General features: G+C 36.9%; 1 protein-coding gene across 5 annotated transcripts in view; it reads left to right on the top strand.

The window, feature by feature from the left end:
* The window catches only part of TLL1 (tolloid like 1), a 134,899-nt gene that overhangs the window by 33,692 nt on the left and 76,771 nt on the right, over positions 1-24,436 (top strand). The gene's annotated exons all lie outside the window — the stretch shown is intronic.

The raw sequence follows: 24,436 nt of genomic DNA, 5'->3' as shown, positions 1-24,436 counted from the left end.
GTCACTGGATTTTCCTATTTTAGATACCTGTGCTTGGCCTTGGCCTGAGATGCCTTTCTGTCTGTTTATTCTTGCCAGAAGGTGAGTTTAGGTGCTTAAGACTAAGTGTGTTAATCTGAACTCAAGAATTCAGAAAAAATATTCAGTCTTTCTATATGATTGGCTATTCTGTACCATTAAAGCTGATTGCACCAGTGCCTGTGTACCTTGTGAACTCGCTGGTATTTGAATTAGCGTTACACAGGTTTTTCTCAGCCTTTCTTGTAATGGAGAGTCTGCTGAAGAACAGTTCCTCTCTATTGTTTATTTCTTCACAATTGCTAACTTGGTGAGTGCTTTTCCTTGTTTTCACTTTTCCCCTATCACATGTGCTTGCTAGGTTGTCTGTATTTTCACCTTAAAGAATAGGTTATGAAAGAAGAAAAAAAAAATATATTATTGAGGAATCCTTTCCAAATATTTCCTGGAATATAAAATGTATGTTGTGTGAGTCAAGTTCACTGATGGCTGAGGGGCTCAATGCTTGGATAAACTATTGTGTAACTGCAATAATTGCTTTGAAGTTTGTCCAGTTACTACCATTCAGGGGTCACATACAAACAAAGGAAAAACTCTTCAAATAGAGCTACTGAAGCATACCTGAAGGTGTTTTGTTTCTCTACTTCCTTTCTGATAACTCCTCAGAGCTCTAGCATTAGACGTAGAGACTTCTGAAAGACATTCTTAACTCAGTAGAGGGGAGACTTGGCTTTTGTGCTGTGCAGTTGCATTCACTTAACAAAAGCAAGTTCCTTTTAGGTGCAGGTGATGCTGTTAGAAGAAAAATATTACAAATGTGTTATTCATATTTATGGTGTTTTTTGTTTTGTCTTTTTTTCCTCTGGGATCTGACACTAACTTTATCCTCATAGCAAAAGTAAACGTGCTATGACAAGTGCTCAAGTCTGCAGTTATTCTTCCTTACAAAAAGAAAGGCTGTCTGAAAAACAATTAACTCCTTTTCATAAGAATAGTCTATGTTTCATGCACACAAACCCAGGAGCAAACCCAAGTGAGGCTTCCTTCTGATCCTAAAAATTCATTAATGTGTGACTGTAAGCAGTAGATAGGTTTATTTCTTACCATTTTTTTTTTTTTTTTCCCCTGTGGACTTTACTTTTCTGTAGTGACATTGTGTACTTCCTGGCAATCAATTTTCAATCTACGCTTCATGCTATTTTTGTTTAACAACTAGTGATTACTATTTTCCTTGATGTAAAAATTGTTTTGGATTATAGAAAGTACTTATTTTGATAGCTAATCAAATATGTGAGTATTTATATATTTTCAAATCGATGCAGAAACACTTCCAGAGGCCCAGAATAGAGAATACATGGAAACACAGAACTGGAGCATTAAAATTAAAAAATGCAAAAAACAAAACCAAGCTCGTGCAGAACAATTTAGGACATAATGGAAGCTGAGAAAAGACTGCGAGTTGCAGTCCTAATTTGGCCTTGAATGTTACTGCTTTCATTTTCTTTGGACGTTTATAGCCATACTTCTGTCTGTCCATTCATTTGAGATTTGCTTGTGGCACAGCATGGGCACAACCTTTATTTTGGCTGTCATTTTGCTTTTGGTTTTGAATATAGGTGTTAGGAAGTGAAACACAGCCTTACATGGCAGTCCTAGGCTATTGCAGCTATGTTGTGAAAAAGGCTGTGGTGAACCTGTCATTAAAATTGCCACTTATTTAGCATCAGCACATCTGCTGGTCAGTGAGTTGAACTGCACAATTGCATTGTACACAAGACACCCTTTGAGTTAAATAGCAATGTCTGCTGGACACAAAAGCTTCTAGACTGGATTGCAGCTGCATATTTCAGAAAAAAGCTGAGCTTTGAAGCTGAAGTTGCATTTCTTGCACTGCAGATGGTCTGGTCCGTGGTACATCATCTGTCCATTGTGCCCCCTGCCCCTTACTTAAAGGGTTAAAGAGGATCCAAGTCCTGCCTGCAGATGTGTTGTATATAATTTTATTGAGCAGATTCCTACTCCTGTACTTAGACTGCTATTGTGTTTGTTATTTTAAGATTCCTGTGTCTTAGAGGGGAAAAGTAAGATAGAAGCTGTTACGTTGCAATTCTTTGAAATTATGCTGGGAGCTGGCAGCGGGCGCAGAGCAATGCTACTTGGAGTTGCTGAGGTCCTACCTCCTATCCTTAACTGCATTTCCGTGGCCTCTCGGAATACCATTTGGGAGAAAAAGTTCTCACAATTCCTGGGAAACTTAGAGAGGCAGACAGCGTGGCCAGGCTTGCTCCATAAAACCATAGTCTCAGCAGCCCTTCTACCTCCTTTGGGGGAGCAAATATGTGGCAGAGATCCCACCTCCAGGGTGGGAGAAGAGAGAGAAATAAATTGGGCCAGGGCTTCCCTGACTGCCGCTGAAGTGAGCGCTTCACTCCAGGGCCTATTTCCCTCTCTGGGATAAAAACTTCCTTCTGTTGCCAGATGACGTCCTGCATCCCATGGGCTGCAAGCCCTGATGGTGGATGCGTGGTCCTTGTTGTAATCAGGAATTGATTGTCCTTTTCACGTCTTACAGCAAAAGCTAGGAATTTACTTTAAAACAACTTTAAGCTATTCTGTAACAAGAAGTGGCTGCGTATCGTGCCACAGAGCTTAATGAGGTAGCCATGATGTTTGCTGCATGAAATTTTTTTTTCATTCTAAGTAGCTCTGCAACAGAAAAAAATTAAAGTGGCTGTAAGCTGTTATTTCTGAACTTGGCTTCTTTTTATACGTGTTCACGTGTCAGTAATGTAGACAAATATTGTTTTCTTTTTTCCTGATCGTAGTACGTTAAAATATGAGGCCCAAAATAAGAAGCACAGAGAAACACTACTTTGTTTTGCAGAAAACCTGAAGGTAGCAACTTCTATAAAATACATGGGAGAGATGCAAGAGAAGAGCCTCCGTCACTGTGTAGGCTTTGTTTAAAACATGCACTGAATGTTTCAAATGATGTTTGTGTGAAAGGTAAAAGAAAAGGTAAACGTTATTGTGAACGTTGCTGTATTTGCAGAACAACCTGACTGTTCTCTTTCTTGAATTCATTATTTGAGGTCTAATGGCAAACCTTTTTCAAAAAACCGTATGGGTGTTTTACTAGTGGGAAAATCTTACATTTTTATAGCTGTGTCTAACAATGGGTAGATAATTTTCTGTATAACTGAGAAGTATCTTAATGGATTATGCTTTTTTTTTTTTCCCCCCTCTAAGAGTAGTTTTAACCATCAGTTTTATCTAAATGAAAGTTCATCTCAGTGTACAGTTCAAAGTAAGTTTTCTTCCAAACAAAATATCATGAAATGTTAGTATTGCCAGGTATTCCTGTCTGCATTATTGGACAGGAAAGACACGATGTGACTATTTGGCTGTTAACTTATCTGATATCATCTTTTCTATTAAAGAGCAGAGTGCACATTGCCAACCTTTTGTTATCTAGTTTCCCGAATGCGGTACAGAATCAGGCTCTGCCAGACTCATTTGTATTTTGCAAGTGCTCACCATTGACTTAGTTATCTCTTCCTGGTCGTCTGCATCCTGCCACTTAGCTGTAAATGTCACACACTCTTCTTCATTCATGCTTCCTACCAATAGCTGTTTTTACACTGAAAGCGTGTACCAAAATGTGTAAATAAATGCAGAGGAGAGAGAAAAAGATACTTAAGAAAAACTATTTAAATTTATGAACAGAATTTCACAGGAGAAAAAGAAATATCAGAACAGTTGTGCTATTTAAAGCTTCTACACTGCTTGGTGAGTGGAAAAATTAGGAAAAGATGGAAACGCCATGATGTAAAAGATATTAACAATGAATCTTGGAGGTAAAGTGTATTTCTATATCGACCACATTCTTTCCAGTGGTATTTTTGTTAAGTATACTGGAATTTAGGTTTCACATTTTGTCTGCAGGCATTGGTTGTTTTTTTTTTCAGATGCAGTCTTACCCTTTATGCTTTAATTAAAAAGAGAGGGATTAAGTAATAGAAATGGAGCAGAAGTCAACATATGAAAAGCCAAAAGTTTCTGCCTTTGGAAGGATTCAGTATATGACTCTTTCAGTATCTAATGATATGCTGACAGATAAAAAGTACAATATGAAATACACCATTTAATAACCTCCTTGATATTTTACCATGCATCTCCAGGAGTTTTGCTTTTTGAGACATTTGACTACAAGTAAAATCTTGTTATATATCCTTGCAGAAGGTATTACGTAGATTATAAAATAAATAATTTGAAGTGATACTTCTAAACAAACTTACTGAAAGATGGTTTTTTAAACTCCTTACGTAGAGAGGAAGAAATTCCAAGCACTCAGGAGAAAAAAAAATCATTATATCATTACATGATCCTAAAGAATGCTGAAGCCATAATACATAATAGCATAGGAGTGTGCCATACGGTTGACTCATGGAAAGAGGTAGAGTTAATGCTGGGAAAGATGTGTGCCTAGCTTTAAGATAGACTTGCAGACTAGTGTACTGTAACTAATATTTACTGGTAGGAAATTAGTCATCTAGGGTAGCTACTTATCATTAAATATTTGTTGCATTATAAAACTTGATCAACTTTTTATTTGTCTTTCATAGTCACAAAATTTCTCTTAAGTTTTTTCTTTCTTTAAGTTTTTCTCCTAGACCCAACTTACCTTGTCTTCCAAACAAATCAAATACAAGACCCAGTCATGTGCTTCCTCTTTTCCCTGCTGGGGGCTGACATGGAATTCTTGCTTTTAAAATTTCTCTGCTGAAGATGAGAGCAGTTCTGGGAGTTGCATTTTTGGTAAATGCTTTCTTCAGTGGTGCATTATTAATGCTATTTGTACAGTGCTCTGTGTTGTAAATCTCACCTCATTGATTATTATAACAAGGAATTTCTTCTCAAGTTTAGTCCTCTCCTGTTGGGGCAGAAAAATACCAAAGATGCCATTCCTGAAAGATTCTTTTGCTTCAGTAACAGATGACTTGGTCAGATCAAATAGGTTGAGGGTAGGAACACAAATGAGCAGATCAGAACTGTGCATTTGTCTGCCTATCACGCATATCCAAGATACATATGTATATATATATATATTTTTTTGCTTTTCAGATAACTTTTCACAAGTCAGGTCTTGTTTTGTGTGTCTTTTTTGTGATTCCCCTAAACTCAGTGATCAGGAGATTACCGTCGTTTCCTGTTGCCAGTCAGAAAAATAATGCATATTTATGTGAAGGCATCTGAACCAGAGAAAACCAGGTGCGCTGTCATTTCTATTCAGGATTGTACATTTCAGCTTTTTCTATGTACAAGATATTGTTTGGGTGCTTCTGAAGGTCTAAATTAGAAAGGAGTGGGAACTCTTGATGGGAATGTGCAGAACTCATTCCAGCTGGTACTAAATCTGGTCTGAAGAGGAAAGGCTGCATCTCACGATGACAGCTTTTGTTGTCAGCTGTAATGTGCTTGCTGACTCTTTGCTGATCACCACAAATGCCTCAAAGTTTTTTGGATGAAGCTAAGTTCTTCTGCTAAATGTCAGGCATCAAGGACAGCCAACAGAAGCCAGATCTGTGCAGCAGAGCCTGTCTCCTTGTTGTGTTTATACTGACCTCTCACTAAGCAGTGAGAATGAAAATATTCTGTGAGTCTGTGTGCTGATTCAGTCATCCTATGAAAGTGTCTTGTGTGAGTGCTGGGATTCATTTTCTACATTTGTTAAGCCTTGTAGGATGTTTTACAAAAGGAGTGTTACTTCAGAGCTCTGAGCAGCAAAAGCCTTTTTTTCACTGCTTTCTCCAAAAGCATTGGAAGTTTATATTTGAGGCTAGTATTAAAAAGGCATCTTGATTTGGTCAGAGAAATTAGCTGAGTATTATGTGGCCTTCAGAGATAGGGAAGATTAAAGCAGCCTGATTGCTCTTGCTAGGAACATCTTTTATCTACATCTTTTCTGAAACTGAGATGGAACTGTGCCCTTCCAGGACATAGTAATTTTATTATTTTCTTTGATCAAGAAACTACTTAACATGTGCTGATAGCTACTACTTGTAAACTCATATGAAGTTCATTTCCTTTTCTTCTGGTCTTTTTTTCCAGATACCAGCTCCTTTGTACTTTGGTGAGTACTGCCTCCACGGGGAGGCTTTGCTCTCCTGTGACTTTTAGGATCTTTGGAGCAATGACGGTTGTTTCTCTTTGTTTCTAGGGATTGAAATTTGTTTTAAATATGATTTTTTGGAGTTAAAAAGGTCATAAAATGGCCATTTTCAGTTATGGAGGGCGCTCCGGAAATAACGCCTCCTGTTTATTTCCATGGAAACTACAACAGATAAAGTGAGCATAATAACATTATTTGATAGAGCAAATTGTCAGCTTCATCAGCCCAAAAAGATTGAAGTCAGAAGGCACCAAACCTGAACTGTGCAGTACATGTGGCAGGGCAGTCCAGCCAAGAATGGCAGCGTGCTCCATGGTCTTCAAAATGTTATGAGGCCAGGTGTTACTGTGCTGCAGGAGAAAAACTGCTTTCTTCTCTGACTTGTCTTTCAGCTTAAAGTCAGCATTGTGAGGTAGTGGTCAGAGTTGATGGTTTGTCCAGGTTCCAGGAAATCTGAAAGAATCATCTCTTTCTTGTCCCAAAAGACAGAAGTACACATCGCTTTACCCACTGAAGGCTATGTCTTGAACTTTTCTTAGGCAGGGAATTCACATGTCACCACACCATGGACTGCCGTTTTGATTCTGGCTCATAGCGGTGACACTATGTTTCATCCTTAGAAGTTATGCAATCCAGGAAACTGTCACCTTCAGCCTTGTATTGGTTCAGGAGGTCCTGGCAAACTTGAATACAGCATTCTGTCTGTTCCTATGCCAGCATTCATGGGACCCATGCTGTGCAAACTTTGCGATATTCCCACGTGGAGGAATTCAGTGACACACCTTAGCATCATCTGTATTTCCATGTCAGATGCTGCTCTGTTAGACTGCCCCTCTGCTGCCTTCTGTCGCATGGCAACAAAGTGTAATGGAACACCGTGGGGCATATAGTAAAATAGGAGGCATTACTTTTGGTGCAACCCTTGTAAAAATTCTGTCACATTAAGCAGTTATCTTTCTTATTAAGATTCTATCCACGTCTTCATTTTTCATTGTCTTTCTTCCTCAGATGTAGTTGCAACTCTGTGTTTTGGGGGCTGCAGAATACCTATCTTATTATTTAAAGCATAAATTAACAAAAACAGTAGTAATCCAGGATAGCTCAGTAACTGTAGTGATGATTGAATTATTTAACATCGCTTCTGTTACATGCACTGCATTCCTTGAATTACTCGTTTTAATCATGATGTCATTTGCATGAATCTTTTCTGAACTTGTTCCTATTTTTCAGCATTATTTTGAGAGAGCGTATCTGAAAAGTGATTAAAGTGATTTAATTATTCTACCAGGTTGGTTTTTTTTTTTGTTTTTTTTTTTTTTGTTTTTTTTTGGGGGGGGGGGGGGTCAGGTAGTATAACTACACAATCTGTCTGTTAGAGGAGTTGACTTTTTATGAGCCACTGTATTGCACTGAAATATGGTTACCTGGTTTACCACTCTTCTGCTATTTCCATATCCAGGAAGTAACGCATAAGCAGTTTGGGTTGTTTCTATTCAGTTGAATCCCCACTGCTGGTTTTCTGAGAAGGGAATCAGAGATGCAAACAGTCTGGCAAGATGGACAAGTATTTCCTTTCAGTTGCCACTTGAGTCAAAAATCACGCATGGCTTCTTGGCTGCTGTCAGGCCAAAACGTTCCTTTGAGATTTCAGTGCCTGAAGTCCTTTTGAGGAGTCTGTTTCCTAGGATACTATCTGGTGTCCCATAATATGACCTGCAGTCTTTGTAGTTACATGCATGTGTATGTGTATGAGCATAAACACATGAAGACATTGACCTGAGTTACGTGGTAAATGTTGATTTGGATTGTTGTGGATGCAGCCAAACAAAAAGTCCAGATCAGTCTTTGTTTATGACTCTTCTTTCTCATTTTAGTTTTATAGTAGCCTGTGCCATTTTCTGATTTTTTTGCATGAAAGTTTCTGCTGAGAAAAGTTATGCATGTACATAGCTTTAAACTAAGATTTAGTTCTTGAAGAAAAAAGACACAGCTGAGTGATAATTCATCCTGCTTATGCCTCTTTTCTTCAAAAGGTCATTTTGATCTTCTCCATTTGACTAGTTTTGCCTAGTGCTAACAATATGGAGTTAATAGCTTTAATTATGTTTGGAAGAAACATTCAATTTTCTGACATGAAAGCATGGCATAGCTACCAAATCAAAGAACTCATGTTATCAAAACCGTATATTAACCTAGAGGTGCAAGAAGTCTTAAAGTTATCATTTTTATCTCCAAGTGTAAAGCTTATCAGATAAGTTAACTCCTGCTGTCAGTATGTCTTTCTTAAAGAATCCTCTTATCTATACTGCTTTGCTTGTAATTTTAGTCTCAAGGCATATCTATCTTTGTGCAGTGGAACTTCCCTCATTCTGACTTAACTCTGCTATTATTTGGTAGCATGAAATATGCTCTCAGTTAAACGCTCTTACAGAATTTTACTGCACAACAGGAATTCCAGTAATACTGTCAGAAGATTGTGGACTGTGACTCGATGTATTTTAAACTCTCTCAGTGGAAATGGCCCGTACATTTGCATTTGTGGTATTGGTTTATGAAAATTGAGAGGTAGTGTTAACTTTTTTTTTTTTTTATAAAATAAAATTCTAAAGCCAGCTAAGCCAGGTCTGCTTCAAATTATATGTATCACAGGAGAAGTTTTGCTCAGGAATAGTGAAGGGAACACATGTGTTTTGAAATTGATCATGATAAATTAGGGGAAGTTGCATATGGTTTATTTGATTTTACCATCAGGGTTATGAGCTCTGTTACCCAGCCAGTTATAAATTTCCGTGTTAGCAAAACTACAGAGCGAAAACTTTTTATTGCATTTATTAAGGGTTCATTTTTTAGAACAACGAACTTCTTGCTATTCCATGACAAATGTGATTGGATATATGACTGGAATTTTACGTTGGGTATTATTGGACAGAAAGACTGGAAACTAATATGAAGAAATAGCAGTTATGCCAGTTTCTTAGTTACATCATGTTTTATCATTTCTGGTTTCACCACTGGGCCTTTATATTTGGAGAGCTGAACAAAAGAAAAACCCAATGAGATAAATTAACCAAAACAGTCCCTTTAACTTCAGTTCTGTTTTTGAGCTATGCCAAGTGGAAAACTGTAATCATTAGGAAGAAAAGTTTTTCTCATACTCCCATGCTGGAACTCATAATTTTTGATTCCATGCTTGAAGAAAATCAATTTGTTGACGTGTTGACACTTCTCTGAGTCTCATGGTACTCTTTGGAGGACAGTGCTGCATAAACCTCTTTGAGAGGTGGCACATGAGAGCAGTGGGAGTGCAGTGAAGCAGAGGGCCCTGGGAGACACTGAGCATAGCTTAGCTTTCACTTGTAGTTCACCAAGGGTTAGCACTGCTCTTTGTTTGGTACAGTCTAAGGAATGAGAAGAGTCCCAGCTCTGTTATGCTTTTCAGGATTGTTGTTGGTACTGGAAGTCGTCTTGTGGATTTAGATGAGTACATTATTTTCTGAAGATCTTTGTCTCACTCTGTTGAGATGATTTATTTAGGTGCTGTAAATAACCTATGAGGCATCACGAATTGCCACAAATAGATTGTATCAGTCCAGTCACCCAAGCATAGCTCTGGGAATAGGAATATTGGTTACACTGACTCAGAAGCCTTTTGTTGTTTTCTTCCACATGGTGGTGTTGCAGATGGTACAATACTGCTGCCTGCAGCACAAGTTTTTGTTTAAATCCCTTATAAATTCATGGTCCACAGTTCTTTAATCTTCTATACATTTCCAAGATTTATAGGAACCTTGCAATCCTTTCCATTCTGTTTTGGACTCTAATGTTCTAATCTGTTTTCTCTACGTACAAGAAATGTGATGCATCCTATTGCTAAAGCCAAGCAAGTGGTCCAAAAATATGCCAGATCCCACATCACTCCAGTGAACTTGAGCTCTGATGCCTTAAAAAGCTCCAGAATCCCTTCCTGTCCTGCCAGATGTTCCTCCCATGTTTTATGAAAACAAATGATATCATTTTAGCACATGAAGATGTCTTCTGTTTTCAAACTTCGGTTTAGGTCATTTACAGCTCTCTGGAGAGTCCCTTGTGCATTCGTGAATTTGTGAGACATTCATCAGAATTAATAGAGTTGTTAGGATGTCACGAAGACAGTTTTCTGGTAAATTCACAATTTAGGGTTAGATTTCTTCCTTTTGCTTGTCATGCAAAAGAAAAAAAGAAAGCAAACGAACAACCAACAACAAAAAACCACGAGCACCATCTATTAAGCAGAAGGTATTGTTTGTTTTTCTTACCCACTGTGTCATTCAGATGATGAGAGCATTCTTTATTTACCTCTAATTTGCCTTTTACCTCTTTAGATACTCATTAGTTCTGACTACTGAATCAGTCCTATAGTTGAAAATGAGTGTGAAATTTCTAAAAGATTCTGTTGGTGTATTTCTACTGGTTGTATTAAGCAACTGAATATATTTCAAGTACTTCTCGTTGCTCACAATGCTTCTCATTGACATGCTGCATATTAATTTATAACTAAATTCTCCCCTTAGTTGTATTCGTAGTGCTGGTGTTGTGATAGAACTGTTTTCTTTTTGAGAGTTGCACTCTTAGGGAATGCTTTATAACCGAAAGTCATTGGCTTTCACAATAGGAGCTCTAATACCTGAAGCATATTCACATTCCCAATCTGTGGTCTGACATATTGTCGTATAATGCTTTCTCGAATAGCTTCAGAAAGCTACCTTTCTATAAATTGACAGCCTGTGGCTATTTTAGTTGCAAACAGAAAATTTGCAATGTAGGCAGATGGCTGGCATTCCTTTCAAAGCTTTGGGAGTGGCCCAGGGTCATTCATTTGAAATCTTGCTTGCCCTGGCATATTATTTGAGCATTCTTGTTTCCAAAAACCAATGAAAAATGAATATTTTGCCTTGAATACACAATAGAATAAATAAAAAATGAAGGACGTGAAGGAGTTGAGAAATAGATTAAATATTCTGTTTCCTAAATTCTCAGTAGTTAAGGAATCTTGAAATGTTAGACCCTAAATGCCTTCACCTAGACTCTAAATAACAGTCCACAGAAAACCGTGATATTTAATTTGGCATATTTTTTCTCAGAGTTAGCTGTATCAAATATTTGTATTTTTTTCTGAGCTTGGAGGAAGCTTAGTATTTGCAGATATTGTGTAATTCCTATTTCCATAGATATGTGAAGAGGTTATTTGAGGGCAGCATTGTGTTGCTGTCAAAAGACACACCCCTTATGGCCAGCAGACCATGCTAGGCCCAGGGTGAGCTGGCTAGAAAAGTCATATTTGGCTCACAACCTTTTTTCCAGCTGCTGAATTGTATGAAAAAAAACATCTTAAACTATTCTGGGGCTAATTTAAGCTGTAATATTTCTGTTAATTGAAACACAAGTGCATTAAAATACATTGAAAGGCGTTAAATACCTCACATCCATCTTTTGTGAGTTTGAGCAAACTGCATCTATAATTAAGAAAGCTGCAGTTGTGATGTGATGGGAAAAGTGATATCTGCAGCCATGAGTGGGATGGTGTATGGACTGTGGTATACTCTGCTAACATGTGGGCCTCTTATAAAGCAGTTTAAGAAATCCAAAGTTAAGCAGTGCATAAAGAACTGCAGCAGTTTGATGAAAGTAGAAAAAGGACCGACTTGCAGAAGAAGTCAGAATCTACTATTTGTATTGACCTTTAGTTTTTCTGTTTGACATGCTAGCTAATTTATATTATTATTTATAATGCATTAGGCTTATAAAACAAGGACCAGCAGGAGGCTGACTTCCTGAGGATGAGAAGCTTAACCGAAGTGTAATATTTACTTTCTTTTAGAAAGCATTTGAGAAACAGTTGAACTTTTACAGAACTAGGACTTCATGCCACGAGCTTGTCTGTAACAAAATTTGTAGGAATCATAGGTGACTTTGCTTACTGGGTTGCTTTTTGCTGATAATCTGTGTAGCAAACTATAGGCGCTTGTGCAAAATACATCTGTAAATACACACGTTTTGACCTAATCTATTGTGTGGCTCGAGATGGCAATGCTGATTATAGCCCCACAAGTTGTAGAGCGGGCAGGCTTGCTAAGAAACTGAAGTGATAGGAAGAAATTTAAGCTGTGTTGTTCTTGTTCCCTTTAATTCTGTTGATGATACTTAAATTAGCAAGTGCCAAAACCTAGGAAGTTTGGACTGCGTGCAACGCGCCTAATTCTTTTTAGAAGGGGGTGGAGATTTTGCTGGCTTTCAACGGAGACTAAATATGCTATGCTGTTTAATAACAAGGATTTATGAAAGCTCCCAGCAGCTATGCAACACTGCTTTTCTATAGGCAAACAGTGCTCTTTATGAGGGAGTGAATGTTAAACTGAGATGGTCTCACTGTATTTGTCAGAAGAGAAAAATAACAGAACGGTTATGTAAACTCTGTTTCAAGTACTACTGTGGCTAAAAAAAAATACGAATCAACCTATGTGAGATTCAGATGTAAAGAGCATTAAATTCTATTAACTTGATATTAGGCATTAGAAAATGTCAGTGATTTTCCACTGCTGCCTTGCTAACTCTGTTTTTTTAGTTTCTGTTTTACTTGCTGTGTCCAAACAATAATCAGCAGCTGTGCAGAGTTTAGATGGAAAAAAACCTCCAAACTCTATAAATTACAAATGCTGAAAAACATACCAGTATTCAGTAACAAGCAAGCAAAATAGCTGTGATGAGTGGGGGCCATGAAAAAAATTGGATAATACAGGGCAAATCAACCCCGCTTCAACTTTTTAGCCATATAGATGAGAATTTGTGCTTCAGTAACAAAAAATCTGGTAGAAAACATCTGTTGAAAATGTGAACAGGAATATAGAATTACACTGGTCCAACACCCAGAACTTGCTGTATTAAGCACAGGATCGGTGCCAAAAAAAGCAACATTAAGAGCTGTTTAGTCCCTTTCCTTGTCTCTTCCTCTGAGCCTGGTCATAGAATGATGTGCTAAAAACTGAGATGGAATGACTTAAGTGAGCTTCATGACAAAAATTACCGAAACAGGAAGCTGCAGCTGATAATGGAAATCACTTCTGGAGCTTAAAATAAAACTTTATTTATATGTACTTTCATAATTCTGTATTTAAGACGATGCAAATGGAGGAACACTTATTTTTTCGGGTAGGATGAGAACCTTGATCCTGAATGCCAGATAATCCCTCAGATATGCACTTTGCTTTCAATGCCATTTGGCTTTCTGTATAAATCTTTGGTTGCATTTAATGGTTCATCAGGGTTTTTCTGTTTTAGAGGTACTACTTGAGCCTGCTTGGAATTTTATATCAAAGAGAAAATGAAATACAATTTCAATTTCCCAAGGACAAGGAAAAGGTACAGAATGAAAGGATTTTCACATAGATCAGTGCTGCTGCGTTATAGCATTGGTGTGATATTATACTGTAATGCCAAATTTTGAAGAAAGTGTTGCTTTATAAATATTCAACCTCTTACTGCTGTAGCAAAGGAAAAATACTAAGGAAGTTTTCTCATTTAGTACTGAGTTTCTTATCCACTACTGCTTCATAGTCACAACATTCTTCAACTTAGCAGCAGAGCAAGGACGTTATGATTGTGACAATTCTTGGAGACTGATATTTCCAAAGAGAGATATCTTAGCTAAGGAGTTATTAAGTTATAAGGAGCTCAATTGTTTCGTTTTGGTTTTTTTTGTAAATTAAACTTATTCTGGATCACCCTCCATATGCAACTACTGCTGCTCCCCCTCGGTGCTGCAGTTCAGCCAGTGCACTCTACTGATTGTGACCATCCTCCCCCATGCTGAGACCACCGTGCCATGGCCCTGCCAAGGTTGTCGTTCTTGTCTTATGAACATGAGGCTCAAGACCTCGGAACCACTCATCTAATAATCTCCTGAGCTAAAGTTGCTCTGTACTGGCATATTTCTAATATTTAAATTTGTCCAATGTGTAATGCTTTATTTCATTTATGAATTTGGCTGTTGTGAGTGAAGAATACCATCACCTTCCTTGAGTCTGTTTCTCAGACTAATGCCAGTAGATTTTATGGCTTAAAATTTTCTCTCAATAGATTTTTTTTGTTTTTTTTTCCTCTTCACTTACATAAATCTGAAGTCTGAAATTGTCTCGGTCTTTTCTGCTCTTCTCACTAATACGTTAATCTCCAGAAATAACATACTCATTGTAGATAGCTAAAAATGAAATGCTCTGTAGGTTTTTGTCTTCTGAATAGTAACCATCTTCCTCGTAGCCTCAATCTTTCACCTACTTTTTTTCCCGCTCTGTATCTATGTTTTCCATTGTGTTTAATTTTATCTGATTTTCTTGCTTCTCTCTGCTTTTCATTTGAGCACTCATGCCTTTTCTTCTTTGGGCCCCTCATTACAAGAATCAAGGTGCTGCAGCATGTCCGGAGAAAGGCAGCAAAGCTGGTGAGGGTTCTGGAGCACAAGTCTTAAGGAGAATAACTGGGGGAATGGTGATTTTTCAGTCTGCAGATGCTTAGGGGAGACCTTATGCCTCCCTACAGTGACCTGGAAAGAGGTTGAGGCAAAGTAGGAGTTGACCTCTTCTCTCACACAGCTAGTGATAGGACTAGGGGAAATGACCTCAATGGCCAGGGGAGGTTCAGGCTGCATATTAGGAACAGTTTCGTCTTTGAAAGAGTGGTGAAGCATTGAAACAGGCTGCCCAGGAAGGTCATTTAGCCTCTGTCCTGGAGGCGTGCAAGAAACAGAAGTTGTACTGAGGGACGTGGTTAAGTGGGAGATACTGGTGATAGGTAAACGGTTGGACTGGGTGATCTTGGAGGTCTTTTCCAACCCTGGTGATTCTGTGATTGAAGGTGGCAGAGAAAGCATAGACTGGATTGGCAGTTCTTTGCTCCAAAACGGGCATCTCACAGTTTCTGTTTTGTGTTGGTTTCCACTTGGTGTTTTTCCCGTGCTGCCCTTCCTGTATCGCAGTCATTTGTTTCAAGTGCCCATGTGTGTTAAGTGGACAGGCTGAAGATGTTAGGACTACTTGAAAGTTTTAATTTTATGCTTCCTAACCACAGGACTTTTTTACTTAGTTGAGTTTGACTAGTGATGTTAAAGCCCCACTTGCTCTTCCTAAGTTATAGAAATATGCATTAAGCACAAGAGATGAAGAGCTCTTAGAGACAAAATGAACTTTATTTGCAGTTCCTGATGGTTTGTTTGATAACTGCTACAGTTTCCTATGTCTGCCAGTTCTGTTACCTTCTTTCTCTTCTTAGACTTCAAAACTGTAATATATGAAAACTGCCAAGTGAAATAATGATTCTTCTTTTAATAACCATGCTAAATCGATTGAATTCAGCACTGTGCTTAAGGATGCACAGTTGTTTCATGGTGATGAAAGTATTATTTTCATTCTAAAAGCAACTAAGTCTACTCAGTGCAAAAAGATGTTGTTAATTATGTGGAAAAAAAGTCATGAAAGGTATGGTATTTCACTTCTAAAACACAATTTATTTTTGAACGTATAGCTATTTTGACCTTAAGTGTAGGCAGTATGAATAAAAAAAAACATGAACAAATCTACCAAAAACTTGCACAAAAAACACAACAACAACAACAACAAAACCGTGGAAAAAGATGTAAGACATCAGCTGTGCTATACAATATTCTGTACAGTGTAGATCGTGTTGATTAATATGGGTGTAAGGCAAAGTAAAATAGGTTTTTAGACCTTCAGTTTGTACTGTGCATGATCAGCAAACTAATTTTTATTTTATTTTATTTTATTTTATTTTTAATGTGTGTGCTATTCTGTTCTCTTGGTATTCAAATGAAAATGCCTGGGTCATGTATATATCTGGGAAGATCTTGTAGCAGTTGCTGTGTCCATCTCAGCCTTAACTGTTTCACATAGTTTAATACTTAAAGGAACAACTTTCTTTGCAACGATGGATTTTCTCTTTTCTTCAGTTATTTTTTCAGTTTTGCATTTTTCCATTCTTTAGGGATTTGAATTAATTCAACTCTGTTCTTAATTTTGCTAATTTCAAAGCAACGATTCTGTTGTTTTGGGTTTTAGACACTTATACGTGTGTGTGTTTCTATAATACATATATTTGCAGTTTTCCCTTCAGTACTGATAATTTTGCCGTATGAAGTCTGTTCTTTCTCCTGGAAATCATATCATTAACTTGGTAGCACTTGATCCTGAGATTGTTCAGAAGACAGTGAAGTTTTAAATAACATGGAGATGAATGCTATGGCATCATACTGTGGTCATGTAGTCTTTATTGGAATAGTTATGACTGTAATGATATCATAAACAATGATTTCCTTACTGGTCTATTTTTCACCATTCTTAAGAAAGCCAGCTGTAATATAAGTTGTTACTGTTTTCAAGTGAACAAGGACGGCCAAAAAACCCATGACCTAAAAAAATGTGAAAAAGAATAAAAAATAAAATAAAATAAAATAAAAAGGTAGATAGTAGAATGGGTAAGACAGTCTCTTTCAGAGCATTTCTATTAGGGTTTATTTTGTTATTATCTGTCCAAGGCAGTGATGAACAATGGTCTTAGAGCAGCTGCATTCTTTGCCAGACATGTTCGCTGTTTAGTTGCTGATGTCTTCTGCATTCAGGTTGGTGGCTGACCCATTATATGAGGAATGTAGATCTTAGCAGGTACCAGTGCTGCTTAAAAACAATTTAGTTGCTGAAAGTTACAAAGCTTGTCACATTGAACCAAGAACCCAAAACCTAAACCAAGAACCCAAAATGTGAGAGAGAAACTGTTGCATGTTAACGAGGGTTCTCAAAATGCCACTCAGAGGCTTGTCAGACATCTATCAAAACAGTCTTTGCTTTTTTGAAATTCATATATATATTTTTTTTAAGGGTTGTGGAAACTGCCCCTTAAGAAGAGAGATGCAAAAATAAATAAGTAAATAAATAAAGAAGAAAAGGGATTAAAAACGTTCTGCTTTCAGATTAAGAAGAGTGTAGGAGCTGTTGTTAGTTCAGTGGGAATGGATATCTGTGAATCATTGTGTTGTGTCATGGAGAAACACCTCCAGTAGATCGTTATCTCCTTTGACAAAAATTAAGCTCCACATTTGTCTCTTTTGGTACATGAAAAATTTTTCCCAGTGAAACGCTGCAGGCTCCCTTTCCCACAGTTGTTTCTGTTCTTGTGCCTTCAGGCTCTGCAGATGTTCTTGTGTCCGCAGTTGGATCAGACCTGGTTGTTTTTATGTCCTGATCTACCCAGTGCAGCAGTAACTTCTTGTGCTGTATGGAGAATGTTGTGAAGGAGCTGCAGTGAAGTGCTGTGTGCCATTGTAGAAGGGGCTCTGCAGCTGTAAATTCATCCATGCTGGGTCTTGCCATTGCCCTACTTATAAATATGAGCACCTAAAAAATAAAGGGTGGTGAGTTGAGGTAGTAATGGTACTAAAAAGTAAAAACTGTGTCACTGACTATTAGAGAAAATGGCATTAAAATTTGTGCTTCTAAAGGTACATCAGTACTACTCATGCAAGCTGATGCCCCTTCTCCCAAATCCAAATTATATTCCTTTGCTGATGACATTTTATTGGTATCTCCTCTGATGTTTTTGATGATTAATGTTTTTAAGTTTGGGGTATGACTATGTTAACAAGCAGTAGAAACTGTTAAATTTCATGGAGAATCAGTCCTAAGCTTGCCAATAACTGTATATGACAAAAGGAGGGTGCGTTCTCTCCTAATTAGCTGCAGGGCTGCTGCCCAGTTCCTTTTCCCTTGGGATGTTAATTAATTAATTTATTTATATGTTGTTGTTGTTTGTGGTTGAAAAAAAAAACAAGTTATTGTTATTTTGAATAAGTTGCTCTTTTTTTTTTTTTTTTTTTCCTTCTCAGTGCATGGAGTAGAAAAAAATTGCTATAATTGTTTATTTTGCATTAGTAGTCACTTATTGAAATATTTTCCTACCCCTGGTAAATGTGAATTGATTTTAATGTAACTTCAAGTTTTTTTTCTTATTTCATTTTAGGAAAGTCAAGGATTTAGGATTCTTTCAAAATTTAAACTTCTGTTATTATTTCATTCGCCGTGTCTCTTCTGTTAACATAAATCTGCTGTTTCTCTCACAGTAGCCAAATTTTTGGTTATTTCAATTACTGGTAATTGAAGGTATTTGCTTCAGTACTTCAGTCGTTGAAATAAAAAGTATTGAGACTGTAGTTTACTACAGTTTAACAAGCACTCAATGTAATGTTAGTGATCAGGAAAATAGGAATCTGGGGAGACAAAGGGATAAGAAAAGTATTCCAGCTACCTAGGGGAAAGTATTTTGTTTCATATGTGTTTATTTCATAGTAATATAATTGATCTTTTGGATGCTAGATTTTCTTGCACATCAGAAAAAAAAAAAAAAAAGGATATAAATCTTACTATTTTACGTAATTAATTTTCACAGTAAGTAGAAATGTGAAAGCAGCTGGTCAGAGGTGTTCTGTCCCTTTCAGATGTGAGTATATCAGCTTTTTTTTCATGTAAATCATAAACTTTCACTAGCAGTTGCTCATAGTTGTGTGCAGATTTGAAAATACTGCCTGCTGAAATTCATGTAGTAACTTCTACTGGAATATATGAAAACTGGCTCTGTGGTTCTCTGTTAATGTTTTATTTAAAATTTAAGGTTGTTAAAGTTTTATTTATTTATTTTTTGCTGCCATATATGCAAATAAACTGATTTTAATCATCGTAAAACAGGTGAATTAATTTGAGTTTATGAATTTATTACAGGAGTTCTGTGATCTCTGTGTGGTAAAGATGACATTTGTTACCATTATGGTTGAAGGTAGCACTGATGAGAAACAGTGGTAGAAACAGTTCAGATGGTGGCTTGCAGTCCTATGCTTGTGGTTGGAATTGAGATCATCTGCATATTACTTGCCCTATTTTGCTTTCATCGTAATGATTTCTGGGAAGAAGGATATTGTGCCTGAAAACACGGAACTGATTTGAATAAAAGACCAAGCTAATTACAGCAGCAGAATTTGCTTTTTTCATAGTGAGGTGAAATTCTTTTTAGTCATTTAGCACAGTTTTTCTTTTTTCTATTCAGGGTTGCAGAGGCAGTTATGTAAGCAGTGTAGTGGATTGTGTGGAAGAAAATGACTCACTAAGATAGTCTGTAATGCACATAGCTGTGTTGTTGCAGGGAAGCACTCAATGACTCAGCTATAGAGGAGGCTGCTAATTGGAACTGCTGCACATGGAGGTATAGATGAACCCTGAACTTGGGCCAGCATGCTTTTGGGCACCTCTTGCTGCATGAATTACTGGTCAGATTTTGAAAAAAGCTGGGTGGCCTACCTCCCATGAAAAGGAGCTAAAAGCTTTTGAGATTTATATTTTACCTTTCATTTAATTCTCGTACTTTTGTTGTCAGTTCTTGGCACCTTCTGTGAAGTGGATGAAGTGTAAACTTCCTGTGCTTTCCAATCCCAGTAGCATACCAAAATCTGATGCTCTGCTTTTAAAATGCCTTCTAAAATTGCCTTACTCCCTTCCTTGGCATCTTTTCAATGCAGGAGTAATCTCTCTGTCATGATTCTGCGTCTGCTGACAAGGGGTGTACCTGTGTGGCTGATCACATTTTACTTCTCGCTTTGCCTGATTTGTTTAGTTTAAGAAAAAATAAAATAAAATTCAGGCTATAGGTTCCTAATTCATCACAATATTAGCTTTTCTACACTTTTTTTCAGAAGTTGCCCAAGCACGATAACACCATCCATGAATTAAATGTTCTTCTAGCCTGCAAAGTACACAAAACAAAGCATGTAATGGAAATGCTTTTTGGATCTTAGCGGTCTACTGCAGTGTTGCTCTTGTAGAGCTGTCCTTGGTAGCTGGGCGCTAATTAGTGAGCCCAAGATACAGCTGGATTGCCTTTGCTGTCCTGCTGCTGCACTCTAGTAGCAAGCAGTAACAATCTTGGTTGCATCTTCTACTTTTTTACTGATCTCAATGTAAATACCATCAGCAGTATATTTTATTTAAAAATGGCTGCTTGTAGTTTTAAAGATTAATAACTCTGGAACTGTTTGATGTAGATAATTTTTTTTCTTCAATCATAGTGGATATATTTCTGTATGTACTTTGTGGGATTTTATGCTAATGGTAGTTTTAATACCAGGAAGAGCCATTCTGTTGCATGTCTCAGCTCTGTGAATTGAACAGTATGATTTCACTCATGCTCCGTTACTTCTGACCATCTTGTAGGAAGTCATGAAAACTCATTTGGTCCCGAAGCTGTATGATGGTTGATTCCTACTGTGGGTGTAAATACCCATAAAAATATTTTCGATGTTTACCTTTGTCCTTCTTCAGTACTTTGTATTCTTAGTACCATATTTTGTTCATCTGGAATAATGGATATTTGTTGTGGTGGTGGTCCTGTTGAAAGAGAGTATTTTAGCAAAGAGAGCTTTGCAGATAGATATTAACTATCCATAATAATAGTTTGTGTTGCCACATTTAGAATGAAGTTCCCATGCTTTATCTCTGTGTCAGAAATAATCCTATTTTTTCTTCTCTATCACATTATTTTTCTGGTAACATGAAGATGTGTATCCCTGGATGGAGATGTCTTCTACAGTATAATTATTTTATTTTGTTTCTGTGATGGTGAGGCAATTGTTTGTATGTAGCAAGTCTAACTGCCTCATGTACCTGAATGTTTTCTCTTAATTTAATTGGGCCTTTTTGAAGGTGAAAGCTGAGTAATTTGAGTTGCATGAAATCAGAACTATAGGTGGAGGGCTTTTTCTGTATTAACAGAATGTACGTTTATGCGTAATCTTCCTTTACTACTATAGAAAAAGTTTTACAGGGTAGAATTTTGCTCCTCTTTCTGAAAGATATACATATATTTATGTATACTCTCTCTGCCAGTTGAATTTGTGTAAATGCACAATGTAGTGCCTGTATAAAATGGAAATGAAATAAAGCAACCTTCTCCCCTCAGAAATTAAGAAAAGGGAAGTCGTATAAAATTCAGCACAGTGTTAAGTATAAAGAACTGTACATGTCTTGTATCAGATATGTAGTTTTTCAACAGGTTTTTCCCAAGTTTATTGTCACTCCTGCATGTTCAAATCAAATGAGAAATTTGCTTGTAAACATCAAGTTTTCCTGGTCACTGAGTAGACAATATGAGAGTGTGAAGCAAACCAAAACAGATAGTTTAAGCTTTGTTTGGATCATTTTAGAATTTCTATTCTGTTACCTCAGTTTTTGTTTTTTGTCATGTTAAGCAAAACTGGTTATCAGTTTTGCGTCAATTTTCTGGCGCAAAGTTATGGCTGAATTATCTGTGAAGAACAAAGGAGGTGTGTAGCTGAAGATGCCAATTCTGGCAGAAGTTTCCTGAAGGGACCTATTAAATCCATATCTGCCCTTCAGCGCATTCTTCAGCGTACCTAACATACCCAAGCTATCCTCTGCTTGTTTTCCATAAGATTTGGCGTGCGACAAGATGAAGTATACAAAGCAACTTCTTCAGATAGTTTCAGGCTATTAAAATGTTAAGGCAGGAGACAGGAACTGTCCTCTCTAGTTACAAAGTACTATGAGACTTCCACAGACATTCTGAAAAATTAAAGCGTAGTTTTAAGAGTTACAGAAGTGGTGATGTTTTGTTTTTTTTTTTTTCTTTTGTTTGTTTTAATGTTCAGGTGAGTTTCTGCATCAGGCTTTGAAAGTTGAAATGCAGACTTTTCATTGGAAAAAGGAGAATATAAAAAGAAACGGTTACCAACTTTTTCTCTCTTGCCAAGTATATTTCTTTCTAGTTGCACTGAAATTAGTTCAGAAAATCTGTGGAAGCCAAGTGGCACTTACTCATTTGCAGCTGCAGTTAAATGTGTTAGTTCTTTCCATGTTTCTGCCTTTTACCCTGTTGCATTTTTATTTGACCTGCTAAACAGAACTGACTTGTGTAAAACAACTCTAGTGTGAAGAAAACTTCGAATGTTGCATTATACTTTGCAAGCAATCACATGTATTTCTTTCTTGTTACTCATACTTAGCTCATACATTAGAAAATCTGACTGGTTTCGAAGATTATTTGTTTACATTTGGGTCAAACTTGCTTCAGCACTGTTTGTAGTATGACCACAGCTATATTATTATTAAATTTAAGATTGTGCTTGGTTACTGTCAAAACCAATTCTAGCTGTCAGTCCAGATGTTTTTTTTTTAAAAATAAAAATAAAAAATAGCATAGCTTTGTTTTCCAGCAATCATTTATTGCTACTTGCTTAAACAGCAAGATATTTTGCTTAGTGTCTGTGCAAGGAAATTCAGTGCATTTGTCAGACAAACTCATCTTAAGTCATGCTATTTGTACTTTCATAGCAAAGTGAACATCACCGCAGTGAAGTGCTAAACATGGATCCTGGAGAGGACATAATTTTCAACCCAGTCTTTTTCTAATCAGTGTACTTGTTTAGAGCTCAGTTTGCCTTCAATTTTCATTTCATATTTATACATCAGTATTATGTACTGAAGCCAAAGTGATTTCTGCTGATACATTTCTGTCTCTGAGTGCAGTTTTTGTTAATTCAGAACCTTTGTTTTGTAAACTGCCAGTGTAACCAGGAAAGAAAAATGGGCTCGCTGTTGATTTTCAGCACTTCCTCAAGTTTCATTTGGACAACCTGTGTGACCTCTGCAGATGTCTTTCTAAAGTGAAAATAGCTTCTTTCTCTTATCATTATTTCGGTATATCAAATTTTGTGGTTTTTCATTGTGCTTATACAGTGGCCCCTATTATGAGCAACATCCACTAGAAACCTCTAGAAGATTCTTATAATAGGAATAATAAATAGTATTTAACTCAGAGAATTTCTTCTCTCGCTATTCAAAACTCTAACCATTTAAGATCTTTCTTTTCCTAGAAACTTTAAGCAGAAATCAACTAGAGCATCCAGTAACTCTGTCTCTTGACTTGATGGTAAAAGCTGGTGAGGATAGGTTAGCCAGAGGAAGGGTCTGCCTGATGTGTACATAGAGAAATAGCAACCCTTGGGAGGAGAACCTTCACAAATGTATGAGAAGTGACTGAACAGTTTCAGAAATGGTCTCAAACACTTGCTGCTGCTGATAAACATCTTTTAATGCAAAGAAATATGTATATGTGGAAATACTCGTATTTAGATGTTTCTGGTTTTAATTGAAAATTCTCTTTCTTGAGGCCCATGTAGATGCTGTTTTTTATTTTTTTATTTAAATGTATTAATTTTACGAGGCAGACAAAAGGAATTTTTAGTGCGATTTCTTTCTCTAGTTGCTCTGAGTTGAGGAAAAAGTAACAAATGAAGATATAATGTAATATCTGGGAGTTCTGTGGGAATACATAACTTTTACTTAAGCCAAGATTTTTAGGTATGAATTTGATTAAATTATTATTAACATAGCGTTAATCAATAAGTTTTACAGTAACAGGGATGTACTCAAAGTATTATCAGATGAATGATCACTGCATATATGCACATATATGTATGTGTGTATGTATGTATGTATGTGAATGGAGCTGACCACATGACAGTAAAATAAAACTAGTTAGTGCTTAGAATCAGTTAGAATGTAAGTAGAGCAGAGAGGGTGTCACTTATGCTCATGTGAGTTGGTGACACTCTGTCGAGTTCATTAATGCTAGCTGAGGATACTGCTTTCTCCATTCAGTTTTAATGAAAATGTTGTGTTGGCAGGGAGATTTCATGATTAAATCTCAGCAAAAAATGGTCTGCATGCTGAAGGCATAGATCCCAAATTCTTGCAGATGGTCAAGATTGTTGCCATATATCTTTACCCACTAAGTTGTGATGGCAGTTTAGGGAAGATGAATTAACTATGAGAAAGTCAAAAAAAAAAAAAAAAACCCACAAACACCTGAGAGTTGTAAAGAGAAGAAGAAAAGAGAAAAGAAGAAATGCACCAAAAATTTTCAGGAAAGGATGAAAAAAAAAAAGATGAAAAAGAATGGGGTTTTGAAAAGTAAAGTATTTGAAGGAATCCTTATAGTGAGATTAAACATCGAAGGACAGCATAGAAATCAACCAAGAGGATAATGGAAAACATATCAATTCTCTGATGCAAACGAAATGTGATAAAGAAATTAATTGGAGTGTTGAGAATGACTTGTGTTTCATTTTCAGGAGAATGTTGGGAA

This window comes from Tympanuchus pallidicinctus, unplaced genomic scaffold, assembly GCF_026119805.1.
Source record: "Tympanuchus pallidicinctus isolate F22 unplaced genomic scaffold, pur_lepc_1.0 scaffold26, whole genome shotgun sequence".
NCBI lineage: Eukaryota > Metazoa > Chordata > Aves > Galliformes > Phasianidae > Tympanuchus > Tympanuchus pallidicinctus.
Note: the sequence above shows the minus strand (reverse complement) of the source record. Positions and strands in the feature narration are given on the sequence as shown.